A 19,186-nucleotide genomic window follows, 5' to 3' on the forward strand; every position below is an offset into this window, starting at 1 on the left:
CCCCAAGGGAGATGACCCTCGCTTCGCTGAGAGCCGGAATAAAGTCCCTCTCAGGATTCAACAGCCCTGTTCCAGTTTGACCATGTACTTTGTGGTAGCTTGCTGAGGTCACGTATGTTGACTTACCCTACTCCTGCGTAATAAAAATTGGCAAAAGTCCTTGGAGAGAGACCATGACTCTGCACTTACTGAGCAGCATCAGAGTGCTGAGTTGTGCTCACATGACGCTGTGACTTGTTTCCACAAGCTGGAGCAAAGACACATGCAAGGCAAAGAGGTCAAAATGGAACAGGGAAAAGGTGCCACCTCCTGCCATGAAAAGCCATCCTAAATAATTCATCTGGGATCAGAAAGGCCACATTTTAGAGTAAATAAATGGGCCAGCATTGACAGCAGTTTCCTACCAGCACAAAGAAGGGAAGAGACCATGTGTTCTTGAAGTGTGTCAACATCAGTAAGGGATTGGTTGGTGAAAGTAGAATTTATAACTGTTGGCTTACAAAATGTAAAGATCAAAACCGCAGAGAGAATAAATCAAATCACAAAAATACAGAAACGAGAAATAACGGGAAATCAGGTTTTCAGAAAGGACGAAGGAAATACTGCTCAGGAAAGAAGACAAAAGAGAATAGTGAAGAACATGATCAAAAAAGAAATTAAAAACAGAAATTCAAGATGCTCCTTTTCCCATTACATGCTCAGATCAAAATTAAAAGCAAGGTGTTTGAGAACAAAGGTAATGAATGAAGTGGGGAGCTGGGATGCTGTCATCAAAAGAATAAAGGCTTTCAAAGAACTCTAGGACTCAGAGATGGGAAAACTTCTTGCTTATACTGTCGTTAGCCTCTCCATCTCATTCCTGCAGCACTGTCACTCAATCTGTCTGGAGCACTGATGGTAACGGAGTAAGGAGGAGGGGAAAAAAAAGGAAGAGCTGAACTTTGGCTCTGCGTATTAGCACAAAAAATAAGCACTTCTGAAATTCTCTTCATATTTTTTTTCCCCAGCAGAAAGTTATAGACAACTTTAAATGGAAACAATTGAAATATGTTGTAGCTAAAACTTCTTTCACGCACTGGTCCCCAAATAGAGCACTACACAATGTCACAGTATCATGCTTCAATCTTTTTCTTTCAAATGACTTTTTTTGAGCATACATAGTGTGGAGAATCTCTGCAAAAGTCAAAATGGGAATGCTGTGCACCCTGTTGTGGCTTTGTTTTGATACAGGGAAATAAGAGCTTGCACAAAGAGAAGTCTGCTTTTGCAGCTACTGCCCTTAGTCCTCAAAGCAGTTTCTTTTAAGGGAGAGCTGCTGCTGCTCTTCTAAGAATCACACAAGCTCTGTTGGCACAGAAGCCATCACAAAAATACTTTAAATATTGAGAGTATAATGGCCACTGTTGTAGGCTCAGAGCACCTGAAGATGTTGGCTACATCTCATCCAGCAGCCTGATTTAGTTTTGGGAGCCATCCAAATACTCGCATCCCTTAAGGCTTAGAAAAAATACAAGCTTTTGCCATGGTGCTATGGAGAATGTGACAGTGTTTCAAAGGGATTTGGCTGAATAAGCAATCCTTGGAACTGACATCACCTGAGAGTATGGCAGCAGGGCCTGGCTGTGCTGATATGAGCAGAGAAAGAAAAACAGAGAAGGCTCCCAGGAAAATAAGTAAGGTATTTTCTGTCTGGATTGACATTGTGGCAGTTGGCTACAGCCCATTTGAGAATGAATAAATCCAAATACTGACTGTGATAGAGGTTTTGAGATACCTTTTCCTTTAAGTAAAACTCTTTGGTTTGGTTTTTAATGAAATCTATTATAAAATCAAACATTTTTGTTTGCCTCTGGAATAACTACTGATGTACTGCAAAGGGGTCACAGCAAAGGACTTACATTTGGGAAAAATGTGCTGCACGCGACATGAACTTCAACAGGATCTAGGTCAGCTCAAAACCCAGAGCACTCAAAAATTCAGCTTGTCCTCTGTTCTGTCACTCATCCACCATATGTTCTCTGGTGTTTTCATTTTGCCAAGTACAAAAGCTTTGGTGTGGGAAAACTACCTGTGACGCACTAGGACTCTTCAAAGTGGATGGTTGTTTTTTTGGATGCTCTGAAAAGGCCATAAACTAAACTTGACTCTTTCTCCATATATTAAGCTCAGCTGCTGCTTCCCTTTCCGATCTAATCCGCAATAGGGGCTGTCATATCCTGAATACTTCTCCACGTGGATCAATCTGTGGTTTCCATAAAAAGTCAGGCATTCTTACTGGAGAAATACAATACACACATAAATCTGGCAAGCTGTTCATTACAGAAGGCTAAATCCTCTGTCCTCCATCCCATGATAAGGCCTGTGAGGTTACAGCAATGCCCCAGCACAGATTGCATCTCCAGAATATAAGCATCACAAACTTTGCACTTTCTTGGATAAACACTACAGCTGAAATGTGAAAACATTTCTGCAGATGTTGCAGTGTCACTGCAGTGAAAGAACAGCACCAGGTTACTGATTCAGCTGAAATGCTTCTTGCAGAGCCCGCATCAAAGCAAGGCTGTTTTATCAGTTTACATACTTTAAGCTGAGTTTATTCCTTGTGTAATCCTCCTCAAGGCACTCTGGTGACTGAGCAGAACCATTGCCAGAAAGTGTCTGCTTCCTGCTCTGCAAATGTAATTTCTGCTCCCTTCCCTCTGTTTCTGAGCTGGCTTCTGTGAGTTTTTGTTTATGTGCTGTTGCTGAGCCTGAGAGAGGGCTTTTTTTTTTTATGATGGAAACATGGATTTTGATTTTTAAGGGGTTCCTGAGTTTAGGCAGAAATGGCTGGTTTGTTCCTTGGAAATCAGTGTCATCTCACTATGAAAGCGCACTGGAACAAGGGATGTTTTTCTCCATCTGCAGAAGATCACACTGGAGCTGGAAAGCTCCAATGTTTTGCTTCACTGCAGGTCAGCTGTGCTGCAATTCAGCCATCTGCTCATCTGTCCCTCCAGCTGCAGAATAGCCTCAGTAAAAGTGATTAGTTGAGAGCATTTTGAGACCAGTTCATCTCTACAAGCCATGTCTGGCTTTAGATAATGTGCTTTAATGCAGGACTCCTGCAGCATGATACCCTTCAAGATCTCTCTTCTGTTTCTGTGCTCTCCTTCTGATATTAAGAGGGACACCTTATAAAGGCAACTTAACAGCTGGAACCAATAGTGAGGACTGTAAAAAGAAGCTTATTAACTGTGCACTTGCATTGATTACAGCTGAGGGAATCCTTCTTTTGTGAACTTCATGGGAGATGTATACCAAGATGAGAATGAAGCTGGTTTAGGATGTAGGTGAGGTAGGCTCATTGCTTTCAAGGCTGTGAAATACCTGCCTCCGGTAGGAAGTCTGCTGAAGTTCCTAGCATAGCAGGCATTTTGTGTATGAAGGCTTCTCTCCTGTGTAATATTCACAGGTCTGAAGAGCTGGGTATTTCTGTTGTCTTGCTTACAGTAAAACTTGAGCAGGGTAGACTGAGTCATTCTTAGAGATGTGCTTGAGCGCTAAGCAGTATCTCCTGTGGTTTCCTACTCCTATGCCCTGTTCCCATGACCAGGTTGACATTCCACGTGGATATTTTGGTTTACACAGGGTTAATGTAGTGGATGCCAGGAAATAATGCTGCCTATGAGAAATAGTGTGAACATCTGCTGTTACCTTTATTTCCCACTGGTGTTGAAGCCCTCAGGGTTCGGTTGCTGTAGGACTGGCACGTCAGGCACCTCTGGCTCTGCTGAGAGTGCATTCAGAAGGTGAGAAGGGAGCTCCCTTCCCCTTTCTTGGACTGGGGGCTGTCTTCACCTCTGCTGTTGTTCTTCTCACCCCTACTGCCACCTGAACTGTTTCTGTCCAAAATAAAGCTGCTAACATCTCTTTTTACTGTGCTGGACAAGCCTGTGTGGCACTTTTGACAAGAGAGAACAAGCACAGCAGTTCTTTTTTGGGACACCTTGTTCCTGAGCACAGAAAGTTGTAAAAATGCTGATAACGAGCTAGTTCATTCATAGCTGATGCCAGAAATGATTGCCTTCTGTCACGGCACCTCTTAGTGAAAAAGAGCTGATGATTGAGAAAAGCAGAGTTGTCAATTCTGACTCTTTCAGTTACTTTTTTGCCTTGAAGTCTGTTATCTTCAACTGTTCCCCTTGGAGCAGAGTAGGTAGTCTTGGCCAGGGCTAGGCTCTAATTGCTGTTTAGTAATTAATAATGCTTATCAAGTGCCTTTTCTGTGTTGTGGTTTCTACGGATCAAATGCCAAAGGTTTTGGGTTTTTTTTCTGAGCTGTTGTAAATAGTTGACATTTCAGCTCCTATATTATTAGTAAGGCATTCTGAGAAATATTTTCTAGATGTATTTCCCAACATCGCAATAATTTTATACTTACTTCTCAAGATGCAGAAATGTGTGTTAGTCCATGGAAGAAAACATCCCAAAACAAAAACATGATTCTTAGAGTTAAACCACCATCCTACTTTAATGAGTATAATTTAAATCAAACCAAGTTATGGGCAAGCGATGGTACGTCTCCCAGCAAAAACTTGTATTGTGTTTTGGCCCTCAGCATAAGGAGACAAGGATTCATTTTCTTGAAGAGCTTCCTTTTTTATGTTCTTCACATACTTGTGGAAAAACAAATTATTTAGGGAGGTGGATTTTGGTATTAATTTTATTTTGCCATCTTTGGTCTCGCCCACCAATAAATCCGGAGCATCAAGAGGTTTGTCATGACTTCAGGGAGGATGGTTCATGGCTGTTTCTGGTTACAGTCACATCTGGGAATCTAAACAATATTACAGGGCACGGTGGAGCATGGGTTACTTGCAACAAGGGCACATTGACCCCAGCTTGTTTCTTTTATTGCTACTTCTTTTATTTTTGTGGGGGTTTTTTTTGGAGTGGCCTTGACTGTAAAATTGCTGTCAGTTCATTCCCCCTATGTTTGGTTTGTCTCTTCCCTCCTGAGAATTGCAGTGAGGGTCATAACTAAGTTGGCTGGAAGTCTTACAAAGGGTAGATGAAGTAAGGAAGTAGCCCCCTAAGCCAGACTCCTTTCCAAGATCCTGGGTCCTATCTCCTTGAGTTACCAGCTAAAGTTGCATGAAAGCAGGAAGTAAACTGTACAATGTATAACCCTGACTCTAAACGCTACTGCTTTCTTATTCACCTATATATAGTGGGGGAGAAAGCTTGGTGGACTTCAGGGCAAAATAATTCAGGACACTTATTCTGGTAGTCTCTTTACCTTCTTAGAAGGGCCCTGGCTGAGCTGTGAGGCAAATGCATCTCATTGTGACTTTCCCATAGCACACTTTCCTCTATCTTTCTAACATTGGTTTTAGATGAATGCTCTTCAGTGTAGGGCAGATATCTCAAATAATGCTTTTTCAGTCAGAGCAAAAAGATGATAGTCTTCCTAACCAGGCTGGGGTTCTTCCTGACTCAAATCTGATAATACAACAGTTAAATCTACTCCACTACGTTAAGATTGACAAATGGCAGTGAAATTGTACTGGCTCATTTGACTTGTGTCATGTTAATTTGATAAATACAATTTATGTAACTCTATCCAGGATTGTACTTAACAGCATATGATCTAGGTACTAAATGTTTACATACCATAATGTGTTGATATTTGTTCTGATCCTTTTGTACTTAAGCATGAGATTTAGAATACCTCACTTCTTACAAACTATCTGTGCTTCTTTGTATTATTGAGACGAATTAGAGGAGTTCTTCAGTGTAAAATAAGTTGTAGAATTCATCTTGGCTGCACTGAGGGATCTGGAACTGGGGTCTGGTCCAGTCCTCTTCTTTCCAGTGTTTTGCTGTAGAAGTAGATGCAGAATAGCCAGCCACTGGGGAACAGCAAGCATCTGCTGTCACTCTAGCAAGCTCTGAGAGACTCTGGGTCCTCCTACAAGCTCTTACTGGGTCCCTGAAGTTGGTTTACACTTCTATATCCAGCTATGTTGCAAGAAGCAAAGGGCTTTTTATCCTTGACAGTCCACACCGATAAGGACTGCCTGCTGCTAGCAAACCTGTTTTTCCGAGTAATGAAGTAAAGCCAACAGAACTGGTGACAAGGGCTTGCTTTTCCTAGGCAGGATTCATCCCAGGAGAGCTTGGTGCACAGTAGTCAAGAGTTCTAATGTTGCCACAGCAGAATAACCAAAGGTACTTCCTGGCTTGTGAGTACTATGGAGATTTTTTTGTAGCCTCTAACAATGGCTTTTAGGTGGAGTCATTAGATGCGGTACAAGTAGTTTAATGGTAAAATCTTAGTAGCCTGTGTGCATGCTATACTGCGGTTGACAAAGTGGTGTGATCCTTAATGCACAGGGAGTTGAAGTGCTCCTAAATGTGCCTTGCATATGTTTTTAAAATATGTCTCTGCTCAGAAAACAAATTGGGATGTAATGTTACATACACTGTAGATCTTGCATGTGTTGTTTTTGTGCCTCTGGTGATAAGCCTGTTTAGTTATGTGTAGCTTTATGTATAAATCTCTGTACATATGCCAGAAGAGACATATACTTCTGTTGGTGCAGTTGCTGGGTTGTGCTGATACAAATTTAAGCAAGACTTGTCCATGTAAAAAGGAAATGTGTGTGTATCTAATCAAATTCTGTCCTATTTTATACTCCGGTTCAGCTCCAGTGAGAGATACGACTGATGTCAGGCTTTGGCTTTGCTGCGTGGGTTTGCAGGAGCTTTCAGCAGAGAAAGGCTTGCCACTGCTCACTGCAGAATTTCTGTTATTCACACAGTGAAATACATTCAGTAAGAAGTTGGTTTTTTTCCTTTGCATCATGTTTCAAGGCAGTGCAGTTGACAGAATTGACTGTCCCCCATTAATGGAATGCGAAGCTGCTGAAAGCAGCTGGAGAACCATGAGAGCGGGGAAATCTGCAGCCCATTGGCTGCACTAACTACACTGAGAAACATCTGCAATGCCAGTCTCCCAATTCTGCTGGATACGCTTAATTATTTAGAGCGGAGCAAACATTTGAGCCTGTTTTCCTTTCTTCCTCAGAGAGTAGATGCATTAACATTTTCCTGGTGATTTGTACAGATAAAGTAGCTGTTCCAAGTGCATTTCATGATGCAAGATGTGCTTTTAGAGGCTTTCAGATACTTCAGTGAAGAACACAAAATGATCTCGCTATTTCATCAATCAGTGTGAAATGCTGCCTGTGATTAACATCTCCATTAAAAGTAATCTCTTGAACTGCTTGAAAAAAAAAGTGCTTCAAGAGCATCATATGGGTGCATAAAAAATAAAGTACTGATCAGTGCAGTGTAGTGCCAGGGTCTGACGGTTACACTGGAGATCAGGCTGGGGATAGTGTTGAACATAGGGTCTATTCCTTTAAAGAAGGAACCAACCATGTCTTTTCCTGGTTATAACAACTTACATGTTTACAGGTTTTGTGCAGTGGAAACTAAAACTATTTGTCATAAACTGAAAAGCACATGATTATAACATCTCAAAGTAACAAGGTGTTCTATAATATTTTATGAAATGTTTCCAATAAATCATATACATATGCATATCACCCATGAGAGAGCAGTATCCTCTGGAGTTTTAATCCCATCTTGGATGTTTATTTTCTTTTGGCTTAGAACAAATACTTTGACTTTTCTGTGAAGTTATTGTCTCTGAGTCACTTTCTTCCCTGACACTAGGGTTGTAAAGACATGTGGTTTTAAAGAATATCATGTTGATATTCTGTAATGTTAATTAAGGAACAAAGGGTCTACAAAAGACCCTTGTACCTTGTCAGATACAGCTATTTATATGTTGTATAGTTGAAGCACATGCTCCAGATAGGTCTCTTCAGACAATAAACTGTACTGAAGTATCATCAATCACACAACTTTGCATATCCCCCCAGAATGGGGCTTGAGGTCAGTCTGCATTGCTCCACAAAAGCACTGACCTGACCAGGTTACAAATGCAATTTGCTTAAAGTAAAACATATGACAAGAAATATGGTCATAGTTAGAAATGACCGAATAAAAATGTAAACTATGTTCTAAATTGCTCTGATTTACATTTGAGAAGAATCCACTGTGGATTCTCTGGTGTGCTCTCCTGCTCATCTTCAAAGCAGCAGCCCTATGTTGAAGTGTTCAGCTAGAGGGCACAGTAGTTTTTGCCTGGAGTTTGAGGTGAAGAAACCCTTAGGGCAGATGCACCTCCCCATTAAACATAAAGTACCCATACTCCTAATCTACTCCTCTGAAATCACCCATGTCCTAAAATGGTTCTCCAACAGCTGAACAAGCTCTTCATGCAGTGGTTGCTTATGTTCAATGTTTTTAATAAGCAAAATGCTGATATTTTGGAAAAGTTAGCACTGGATGACAATGAAATGGAGGATCTAGTTGTTTTGAGCATCATGACAGCAGTTTGTCTCATTTGAAGGCTTGGTCCAGAGCTTAGTCCAGAGCCTTCTACACTGTTGGTGATGACACCAGCAGTGTAATGACATGAACATATCTCCAATTTCACTTACTGGTTTATAACCAGTATTGGTTCTGAACCTTAGATGAATGAGGAGCTGCAGCATCCCTTGGATTTGTTGACTTAATCAAGCATATGATTTTTCTTACAAAGAAAACCCAGGTGAGGCTTTGTGTAAATGACTTTGATAATTGAATGTTGGAGGGAACATTGCTGGCTGGAGTGTCCACCTGAGGTGTCAATGAGAGAAAGCACAAGATATTTCATACAGAAACTGTGGTGAGAAATAACCATGGAAACATTATCATTTGAGCCTGCCAGATGGTGAAAACAGGCTTCCCACACACATACCTTATTTTTCATTATCACAGGTCCAATGTGAAAGTAGGGGACCAGCCGGCAGGACAACTCTGAGGTGTGAAGGAGCTCAGCTCTGTGAAGCAAGAAAGCGTTCTGTGACATTGCTGTTTCTTCTGCATCCAGGCTGTGGTCTGGGCCATGCACAGAGAATCATGGTCATTCTTCCAGCAGCAGAGAGGATGTTTGATTGCACAGCTCAGGGATGCTCAGTACTATCCAACCTTGCAAGGATGGCTTATCCAAAACCTATGGGGGCAATTGCTACAGGGGTAAAGAAACTGATTTCAATGTCCTGGGCAATGTTAGATGAGCAAGAAGGACTCCATTCTTCCTTTACAGAATCCTGCTAATAAAGTGAGGAAACCTGAGGATCACCTAGCCCATCTGCTGGTTAAAGAATTCTTGCCTCTCTCATTAGAGCAATGGAGTGAAAGCTGCAATCATTATAGAAGTGCAACAGTGATGAAAATGAGTTTCATTGGGGATTTGCCTTCATTTTTATTTTCCTGCCAATGGGGGAGGAGGAGAATGGATTGGAGAAGAATAAGGTACTAATTTTATAGGAAAGAAACAACTAAAAATGAAATAATGAAAGCACAGCTCTTCTCAGACATAAGGGGAGTGATTAATTCAATGGGAGATGGGAAGAACATATATAGGACTGAAGAGGTGCCAGTGATGAAGCCAGGCGAGTGAAGAATAGGAGGGATACTTAGGAGAGCGGACACTAGAGGTGCATGGAAAAGTCTTCAGGAAGGCATATAATTCAGGAGAAGAAAGCCTCAATTAGATTAATTAGAGAACCACTCAAGTCTGAGTCAAGACACCAAGAGAAGGCACTGTGAGCTGGCTCAAGGTGCCACCACCACAGTATGAAACATTTAACCAAGAGGAAGAGCTCTGCTGCTCACCCAAGCTCTTTTCTAAGCACTGCATGTAGTGAAACTTAGTTCTAGTTGTTTTGCAGGTTACAGTGTTCAAGTATGGGTAAAGGAAAGCTAAAAGCTCTGTTTTCTCCCCTGCCAATCTTCCATTCACACGTAATCTCTCCTGTATTCAGAGAGTGAGGGCTTTGGAAGGCTTTCTCCTAGTGTTCATAGTCCTTGGGTCTTTCTGTATAATTTGAAGAGGCTGTCTTGAGTAAGGCAGATTGGTATATGCAGCATTAAACCAGTGACTCTAGGTCAAATAGAAGTGTTCTACTGTATTTGTTCCAAGTATCTCTAAGATGCTAACTTCAAAATGCTTAACAAGGGCAAGTTTTAAATAGTGGAACATGGAAAAGGTCTATCGGGACAAAAGGGGAAAAGGCACTTAATAAGAGAGAAGACCTGTTAAAGGAAGATCTCCATTTCTTTGTTTAAAAGCCAAAATTTCAAGAGGGGATTGATCTTGAGTTGTTTTGGATTAGATTTGGTTTCTGATTAATCTGTTCCTTTCTTTGTGCGACAAAACACCAATTCTGTTTAAGTCTTCTGAGTGATGTTACAAAATAAACATTTCAATTTGGTTCAAAGGAATTAAACAATGTAGTCACACTCGAAGACACCATATTAAAGTGATGAGAGATGTCCAGGTCCACTTTCCTCCATAATTAAAGCCCTACTTGACTAAAACCTGAAAGGTCGTTGTCAGATCTCTTCTTTCAACCTTCTTTCATTACATTTGAGGTTCAGGTTTTGTATAAACCTTGGCAGAAACTTGAGAACCGTAGTTAATTCCAGACTATATTTGACAAATAAAAACGAGCATGGCTGGGCACTTCTGGCCAAGCGCATGCTGGGGTTTTATGACTTTGCAATGGACACTTCAGTCATCAGTTGTGGTGTCCTTTGGAAATTAGCTTCTCTCTCCCTTTTGTCCCCAGAATTTTGGATGTTTGCAATATAAAATCTAAATATTTTTATTTCTGTTGCAATATTGTACCCAAAGCTTTCAACACAAATATTTTATTCCTTGTTCATCTGGTTCTCACTCAAATGTGTGAACTTTTTTGCTATATTTGCTTCAAAGGAGCAGTTTTGAAGTAAAACCTCAATTATTTTGTAGTGAATGCTCAATCTAACAACTTGGCCAAGCTGATATGCTTTGTTCATGACCACATTTCACAAGATCTCACAGAAATAAATCTATCTCCTCTACTGTGATTAGAATCTATTCCATTTTTTCTGCTGTATGACCTTGTGGCAAGGTGTTATCAGGCAAAGCTATGTTGTTTTATGCCTATTATCTTGTATGAAGTCCCTGACTGAGGTTTATTGAACCTTGCCTCCTGTTCCAGCTCTGCGAGGAAGAGGACTTCCATTTATTTGGAGAGCTCCTAGCAGTGGAAAAGACTGGGCTGGGGATTTGTTTCTAAGCAGTTACTATGCTAGGTATTAAGTTAGCTGCTACATACTGAATTTTTGCAGTGAGTAAAAGGTATTTTCAATGCTGCTTTCTGCAAGTGTGGATTATTCCCTCTGTTCACTGGGGAATGCAGATGACGTGACATCTCTGGAAGGCAAGGTAGTAATCTTTGAAGTCACATAGAAAACTTGGTTTATCTGCTGAACAGAAGGGTATCTGAATGGTTTGTTAGTGCTAAATACACTGAAGGCATGAAACACAGGCAGATTACAGTGGTAGGGTAGGAAAATCAGCTAAGAACAGTCTTTTCCACTGATCTTAAAAGAAACCCAGATAGTTCAGGACAGGTGTTTGTGAACCATCTGAGTGCGTGCAACTCTAAATCTTCACAGGTGGGATGGACTGGGGGTCGTTGCCATAAGTCACTGTAGGCTATCTGCAGTACATGATTATCTCTGTGTAACTTGTTATGAAGACTGCAGAGACTCTGCTTTTCTCAGCTGAAGTTTTCCTTTGTCTCAAAAGGCTGAAGCACAATGCAGGGCTGGGTTGAATACTCTATCCTGAGGTGAACTGTGCTCTTGGGAAACTCCTTGTAATTGTACCCAACCACTGCTGGTTATTGTTCTGTAGTGGCCATGTGTGCTTATGTTTCAGTTTAACTGGGTGGGTGCTGTAAGATCTATAGAAGTTGGTAATCATACAGTTATGGGGGCAAAAAGCACAGTCATTTAGCAGTTTTGAGAATATGATTTGCTTGCTGTCAGGTATGTCTGCTACCTTTACAAGAGAGCTATTGCTGCTAGAAGTTGTTGTGTTATGTAGTTATTTTTAATGCTTTAATATTCTTAGTGCCTCTAAGAAGAATGGACATAGTCTCCTTCTTTTTCTTTCATTAAAACCTTACCACTAATTGTGAAAGGGTGGTTAGATCATGAGCAGGCTGGGACTATTCCGGTGTAATATAACCCTACCAGCCAAGTATCTACAAGAGTACATATTTACTGCAAACTCATCCGCAGGCTGTATCTAAAAACTGATTCCTGACTATAAAGGGAACAAAACCAACTGTGAATCAATAGAAATGTTCACTTGCACATAGAATTAAGCAGAAGCAAATGCCCAGATTTGTCCTCTGGAGCAGGGTGGATGCCCACTTGAGGAAAGGGGGTTTCCAGCCTGGTGGAGCTGATGGTATGTGGTGGGAAAAGAAGCAGTGCTGACACTGGGAGTCCACAAATGCGATCCAAACTGGGGGAAGAACTGAGTCTAAGTTTTAATACCTTAATATTCGAGGTTACGGACTAGTGTTGGTAGGGAGTGCCTGCAAACAGCTCTGCAAGAAGCTGCTGTGTTGAGCAATTAAGCAAAAGCTTAGTGTTTATTACTAATATTTTTCAGTTAGACTTTATCTCATATTGTTATTTTGGAAATGTTTTAATGCTAATCCATGGTTGATGTTGTTTTAAACCTAAAACCCAAACCCCCAAAGCACTTGATGGCAGTGCATAAGCTAAACTCACCCATGTACTAGGCATTTTAAATTTGTTTCACTGCAGTTTTATTTTTAGTTAGTTACCAGTGAAAGTGAATAAACAGAAGGCCATACCCAAGCTTTCTACTTAGGTCACCTTAGGCACATCTCTTTTTCTCTGCTACTTGTAATAACTGCTAAGTAATGCTGGAGGAACCGCAGAAAGTAAATAGTGCATGTTTAATTTTAGACTTAAGTATGACAATATAAATAGAAAGCAGTGGAAAAAAAGGTTGCTGATTCAGATGCTGAAGGCAGTGTTGTTGAGACAGTCCAGAGTTAAGCAGGGAGGCAAAGGCCAGTCGCTTACCTAGAACAGGGTTTGTATGGCCCAAGGTAACGCCTTTTCTTTGGACCTGGGTTGGCCTAGCCTGAGCCTAACTCACTGCTCCTGATGAATGCCTTAAGCGCTGTAGGGACACACCACAGACTGTTCTAGTAATCCTGTGGTCTTTGAGAAGCAAACAGTTTGGAGACATGCCAGATTTCCGCTATGTGACTCTTCTCTTAGGAACATGCACAGTAACCATGTATTTGAATTCCCAATCTGAAACCTTTGATATTACACGAATTTTTATTTATTTATTAAGCTCATTTGAACTTAAGCAGTCACTGTGCTGCTAATGGAAGCTATTAAATCTTTGAACAACTGGAGCATCGAAGACTGAAGTTTCCTCCCTTTCTGCTGCAGCAGCAGACAGAAAGCTAACTTAATAGAATGGTATTTTCTTGGTTCCTGTGTGTGAATGAAATAATGCAAAGTGTTGAGTAACCCCATCTATGGGGTTGCTAGAGGAAGTATTGGAAAACTGCAGTGCTTTACTTTCTTTCAAGTGTTCATCTTTTTCTGTACAGACCTCCTAACATGCATGGAGTAGTCTCAGCTTGAAATGTAGTATCAGGGTTCTCCAGGCTTTCTCTTTGTGTCACTTAGTTTTGTGTCACTTGTCTATCATATTTTTGCTTGTGACCATATGGTTTATATACTGCCACTAATGCTTTGTGGATGCCTGTTCTCAGTGCTTCTATTGATGAATTCTTTTGTTTTATTAACTTGCATCTACAAGGCAAAATTTGATTTTTGAGGTCAGGCTGATTCCACTGGTCGCCTTATGGGAGTTCATGAAAGAATCTGGTTTGTAAGTCAAAGAAGTTTGTTCCCTGATGCTGTAATTATGTTCTCCTTATTCAAAAGCTTTTGCAACTTTTTTGATGACACTGGTCTGAATTTGTTTCACAGATGAATCAGGGCTTTGCTGTAGAACTCGTGACTTGTCTAATTAGATTTGTACAAACTGTTCTTCTGGAATAAAATGGAGTCACTTGGCCTTTGGGGGGTTGTGCTGATGAAGTGATTTACATCTTTGTTTTTTAGGACTTGGATTAACAAAGCAACTGAGTAAATGCTAAATTTTAGTAGGCGTATAAATATTTTGGGGGTTATTTTAATTACGTGTTACAGTACTGCAATGATAAACTCCCTGCATCTTCTGTAAGCAATGGCAGGAAAGAGGTGTTTCCATAGTGGGATTAATTGTCTTTTAAAAGCCATGGATGCAAGATTTCTTTCTGCAGTGCCTGACTAAAGCAGGAGCGCAGATTGCTATTTTACACTAAATGCCTTGTATTTAAGTGGCTGAAAGTAGGGGGATTCATCTCTGGCTCTGCTGCTCCTGTGTGGAAGAAGGATTTCAATTGCAAAGGAAGAATGTGGCTAAACAGGATTAAGAAGGGTAGCATTAGGGCCTAAAGTGTCTTCTGGACTGATTATTGAAAGCCACAGGGATAAACTTCTGGTGATTTTAATAAGGTAATGTTCTCTTTTTAAGACCAGCTAACTCCAGCTGAGCCTACTGAGGTCACCTTCCAGCTAGGAGGATGTCTGTCTGTGGGGGAGGAATGGTGCCCTGAAGTGGAGAGAAAAGATTGTTAACTTGAATAAATGTGCAATAAGTAGGACTGTGAGTACCCTGTTACTGACTCCAAACTTCTGTGTGTGCAGCTGGCACCACAAGTCGAGAAAAGCTCTGCTTCGGGTACGCATGCATTTGAGACTTAAACTAGTATTTAACGATGATGAAGATTGACCACCAATGTCCCTCACTTTCTCCTGCCGCAGCATGATGTAGTCTACATGTAGTCTGCTGTTTCTGTGATTTAAAGTCAGCTTCCTCCACCTCCCCTCACTCCCCTCTTGCTGTCAGCGGTGGCATTTTCCAGATCCCTTCCCAGGACTTAACTCACATTCTGAGCCTGAGCAGTCCTGCCTCTCAGGCTTGCGTTAAAGCGTCTGCCTTGGGTGGGAGATGATATACAGTAGTCTGCTTTATTTACAGGAATGTCTTTTTAATGAGAAATGTCCCCTAGAATTTCCCCCAAAGAATAGTCTGGCTGCTGTACTCACACATCCCGTTCCCCAGGACACCCATGGAAAGGGCATATGGATTTCTCATTGCCCAAAGTGAAAAATGTTCCTGGTGAATGTAAATTTTCTGCTGCAGTTCACAGGTATATTTGGATCTATGGTCTTTTTGTATGGTTTGGAGTGCTGCTCTGCTCTCTACCTCTGAAAGAGGGGGTTGATTTATTGCAGTCCTCTGTGAAAAATGGTAATACATGATTTATAAGGGTACTCAGACAACAACGATTTCCCAAGCACTCATTTAAGGGGGAAAAAAACGTGGAAGGGGAGCTCAAGCTGCCTGATAGATTCAAGACCATCTCTACCATGGCCAAAATCTTAAGTTGTGGGTACTTGTGGGAAGATCTGAGAAAGAGATGGGTTTGTTCTGCAAAACTTGACAGAGGCACCCCACAAACACTACAAAACCCTTGGGAAAAGCTGTGACCCTCCTGAAGGGGCTGAGCAGACTGTGCTCCCCTCCTCAACAGGTACATGTGAAATTCAGACCTGGATCATGGCATTTGTGCTCTGGGGATAGCTTTGCTTCTGACTCCCAGAGCAAATGGTTTGGGATTTCAGTCCTTGAGGGTGGGAAGAGCTGTTGCACATTGATAAGTGGTGGTGGCCAGTAATTTCCTTCAACTTGTTTTTCTGATATGATCTTCCTTTCTCTTTCTTCTTAATTCCATTCCCTTGGCGTGCGAGTTGGTGTCAGGATGAATATGTATATATGTCCTTCACTCTGTCTCCCTCCTGCCCGCTCAGTTGATGCTAAGTCCTTGTCTGAGAGAAACAGACTCCTTGGGGTGAGTAAATACCTCCCTAATAAACGGGGAAATATTCTTTTATTTTCCCTGATGCCAAGGGATGCGCTTGCAACTGCAGCAGGAAGTCGCTGCCTGATCCTCTTCCCGTGCCTCCTTAGCCCAAGTGTTTCCTAAGGGGGCGCTTTTGGCTTCAGTGATGTATTACTTGTAAAACGGCATTGTGGCCTTTTCTGTACTGACTAGGCATAGCAAGTTTCTCTTAAGAATATTTCGTTAAAACTTTAGCCGCATGTGCTGCAAACGGCTCCTGTCATAACTATGTCCAGATGTGTCTTTAAAATTGTCTTTATCCATTGGTTTTGATAACCTTATTTGGCAACTTACCTTCTGTGCTGAACACTGCATTCATTATCTTGAGGAGTTTTGCTCAAGTGCCTCGGTCCCTCCTGGTGTTTTAATTTTCTTTAGTGAGAAGCACAATAAACTTGGAAACACCAACTTATTTCATGTTGGCTAGGGATTTAGATTTATAGTTCTCTGGTTAGAGACCAAATAAGTTAAAATAAAGCCCAGTCATTTTGCCTTATCTCACTGGTGAAACGCTGTCTGCAGAAGCTGAAGTCATCCTTTTGTTTATGCTGGTTTAGTTGTTATTCCCCAGCCTTTTCTATTCAGTACATCCCAGCCTCTTGCACAGTGAAGCTTTTTCCCATGCTTTGATTGAAACTTTCAGCTGTGCTTTACCAAGAAGACTTTGTCCTGAGTAGTAAAGATGCAGCTCCTCGATGCTGGTTTGCAAAGCCCATGCTGAGAATTCTTGTTCTCATTCAATAACAGCCTTCTGAAGGAAGGCGGTTGGAATGGCACACACACATCATCAGCGCTGTGTAAGGCGACGGCATCGCTTGGGCTGGTGTGATGTCCTTTGTTAGTGCACCCGCTGGACTTACTTGCATTCATATGTACAGTGGGAAATTGTGAGGACTTCATGATAGCTATGACCAACAAAGCTTCCCAGGAGGGGATTCCCGGGGGCCTATGATATTTCCAGTTAGGGAGTTTTGCATCTTGGGTGTGGGGTTTGATTTTGTTCTGTTTTTCTTGGCAAATACTGTTTGCAAATACTTCTGTAACAGGCTTGCATTTTTATTTTTTATTCTATTTAAAAGGCATATTTTGAATACTCATCAGTATTTTTCTTTAGTGTCACAGCCACAGATAAAGCAAACTTATAATCTTCAGCTTTTAAATTATCAGCAAACTTTGGTATTCTGTTCTTCTTTTCTCCTAATGATGTACAAATACCTATAAAAAAGGGGAGCTTTTCCTCATTTTTCTCTTACCAGAATCTTTTACCTGTGGTTGCCACTGCTTCTGACTACTTGTTGCACCCTGGAGATGAAACTGTTTTGTATCAATGTATTGGGTTGGGTGACCTGGATGTGGCATCTCTTTGGTACTCAGAGCTTGGACTTGTAACCGTAATCTGTCTCGGTAATGACACATTAGTTCCAGGGCAGTCCTTAAGCTGTATAAGGGCAACTTCAGCATCTTCCTGCCACCTCACATCTGTGGCTTGCAGCAGTACTTAAGGGAGCTGGGTTCAGCAAGCCACATGCCTACTTCATCATTGTGAAATGTGGTTTCTGTATGTTTATTGTATCCTATTCTGTTTCTCTGATTAAACCTTTTTGTAACGAATCTATTTCTGATGCAAGTGCTACCCTCCTGCATATGTTTTTGAATATTTTTTCATTGTTAATTTTTAGTTTTGTCCAATACCGGGCCTATTGCTGAAAATTCAATGCCTAGCGATAGATGTAAAATGAGTCAACATGGGTGTTTCAATAGTGACTTTAGGCATAAATCCCTGAATTCATATCTGTTACATCTTCCCTGACAAGAAAATAAGACATTAAGGAAAAGAGTAGGTAGGAGTAGAATTTAGATGTAGCAGTTCTTGATTGCATGGAAGGTAAGAATTTCAGAACTTATATTATTCTCCAGTCCCTCCTTTGCCATTTCAAATGAATCAGCATCCTGTCGATGATGCAGTTCTACTCTGTTATTGCAAGAATCATATCTCAGTCAATCAGAGTTGAAGTATAGTAACATGTAGATAGCAGAGAAGGATGGGAAGTGCTGCCTGTGTCAGGCCAAGGCTTGGCTGAAAACCTGTTCTGTGCTGCCTGTCTCTGCCTTTTGCTGTTCTGAGACTGAACCTTTGTGAGTCCTTTAAGCACTGTTAATGCTAGTCTTGTTCTGAAATGCAGAAAAGTGCTCACTGCAGACAGCACTATTACACAAGCCATGCTTCTGGTTGAAGCTTTGCCCATGGCACTGCTGTCCTCCTGCTTGTCACTGTGGCCTGTAGTGCAGTACTGAGGCGAGAGGATGCAGGCAGATGCAGAGCAGGTAGCCTGAACTGCCACTGCCCTCAAGCAAGGACTGCACTGACTGGTGTTATAGGCGAACAGTATGTACGCTTGTAGGCTTTTAGAAAGACATTTATTTGATACATCCGATCCTCAAAAAACATGTATCTAAAAGTAGCTTAAAAATGGCAGAAGTACAGATTTCTTTTCCGTCGAGTTATTGCTGCCACCAGAAGAGAACCATTTTGTTACCTATTATTAAGACCGCAAGTTTGCAAATGGACTAACCTAAATTGTGGTATTGCTTTTGTTATGCAAGATAATTTTCCTGTTTGTTGCAGTTTTATTTTAATTCCAGCTGTGGCCTGTGGGTAAAAAACCCCAAACCAGTAGGTTTGTTTTCTGATGACTACAGTAAAACCATGGCATAAAACTTGTAATATTTATTTAGTAAATATTAAGTAAATCCTGCAGTTGCTTGTGAAGCAAATGTGTCTTTTACTCTGATGTGGACCTCCAAGTACCAAGCACAACAGAGCCCTGATAACCCCACACAGCAGGGAGGATTAAAACTGGGAAGAGAAATCATTGGGCCACCCAGACTTGTGACCTCTGTCTTCTGCATACGCTGCAAAATGGTGAACTCTGTGCATCCTTTTTTCTTAATGATAAAAGAATCTGACCCTTTAATCCTCTTCCTTTAATTACCTTACATCTGTACCTTGCTTGATTTGGGCCTTAATGCAGCAAAGCTTTTTAAGCATGATAAAGTGTTTTCCTTAATCAGGAGTTCTAATTCAAATATTCCCAGAGGCCTTTCCTCCCTGATTTGGACAGTGTTTCCACATTTCCAGACAGAAGCAAAACATGGTATTATTTTTGCCTCCTTGG

At 41.2% G+C, this 19,186-nt stretch overlaps 1 long non-coding RNA gene across 3 annotated transcripts in view; it reads left to right on the forward strand.

Annotated features, from left to right (window-relative positions):
* The first annotated feature begins 220 nt into the window (after window positions 1-220).
* Window positions 221-19,186, forward strand: part of LOC133270724 (uncharacterized) — a 55,613-nt gene continuing 36,647 nt past the window's right edge. For 2 of the 3 annotated variants that reach the window (XR_009743887.1, XR_009743886.1), the window contains exon 1: window positions 6,025-6,227. This is a non-coding gene — a long non-coding RNA (uncharacterized LOC133270724). Of the gene's footprint in view, window positions 368-6,024; window positions 6,228-19,186 lie in introns of those variants that run through there. The other variant, XR_009743885.1, reaches the window with a different exon arrangement.

The sequence above is a fragment of the Pezoporus flaviventris genome, unplaced genomic scaffold (assembly GCF_033815535.1).
Source record: "Pezoporus flaviventris isolate CSIRO_AGI_PZ_B2104156 unplaced genomic scaffold, CSIRO_AGI_Pfla_v1 ptg000021l, whole genome shotgun sequence".
Lineage (NCBI taxonomy): Eukaryota > Metazoa > Chordata > Aves > Psittaciformes > Psittacidae > Pezoporus > Pezoporus flaviventris.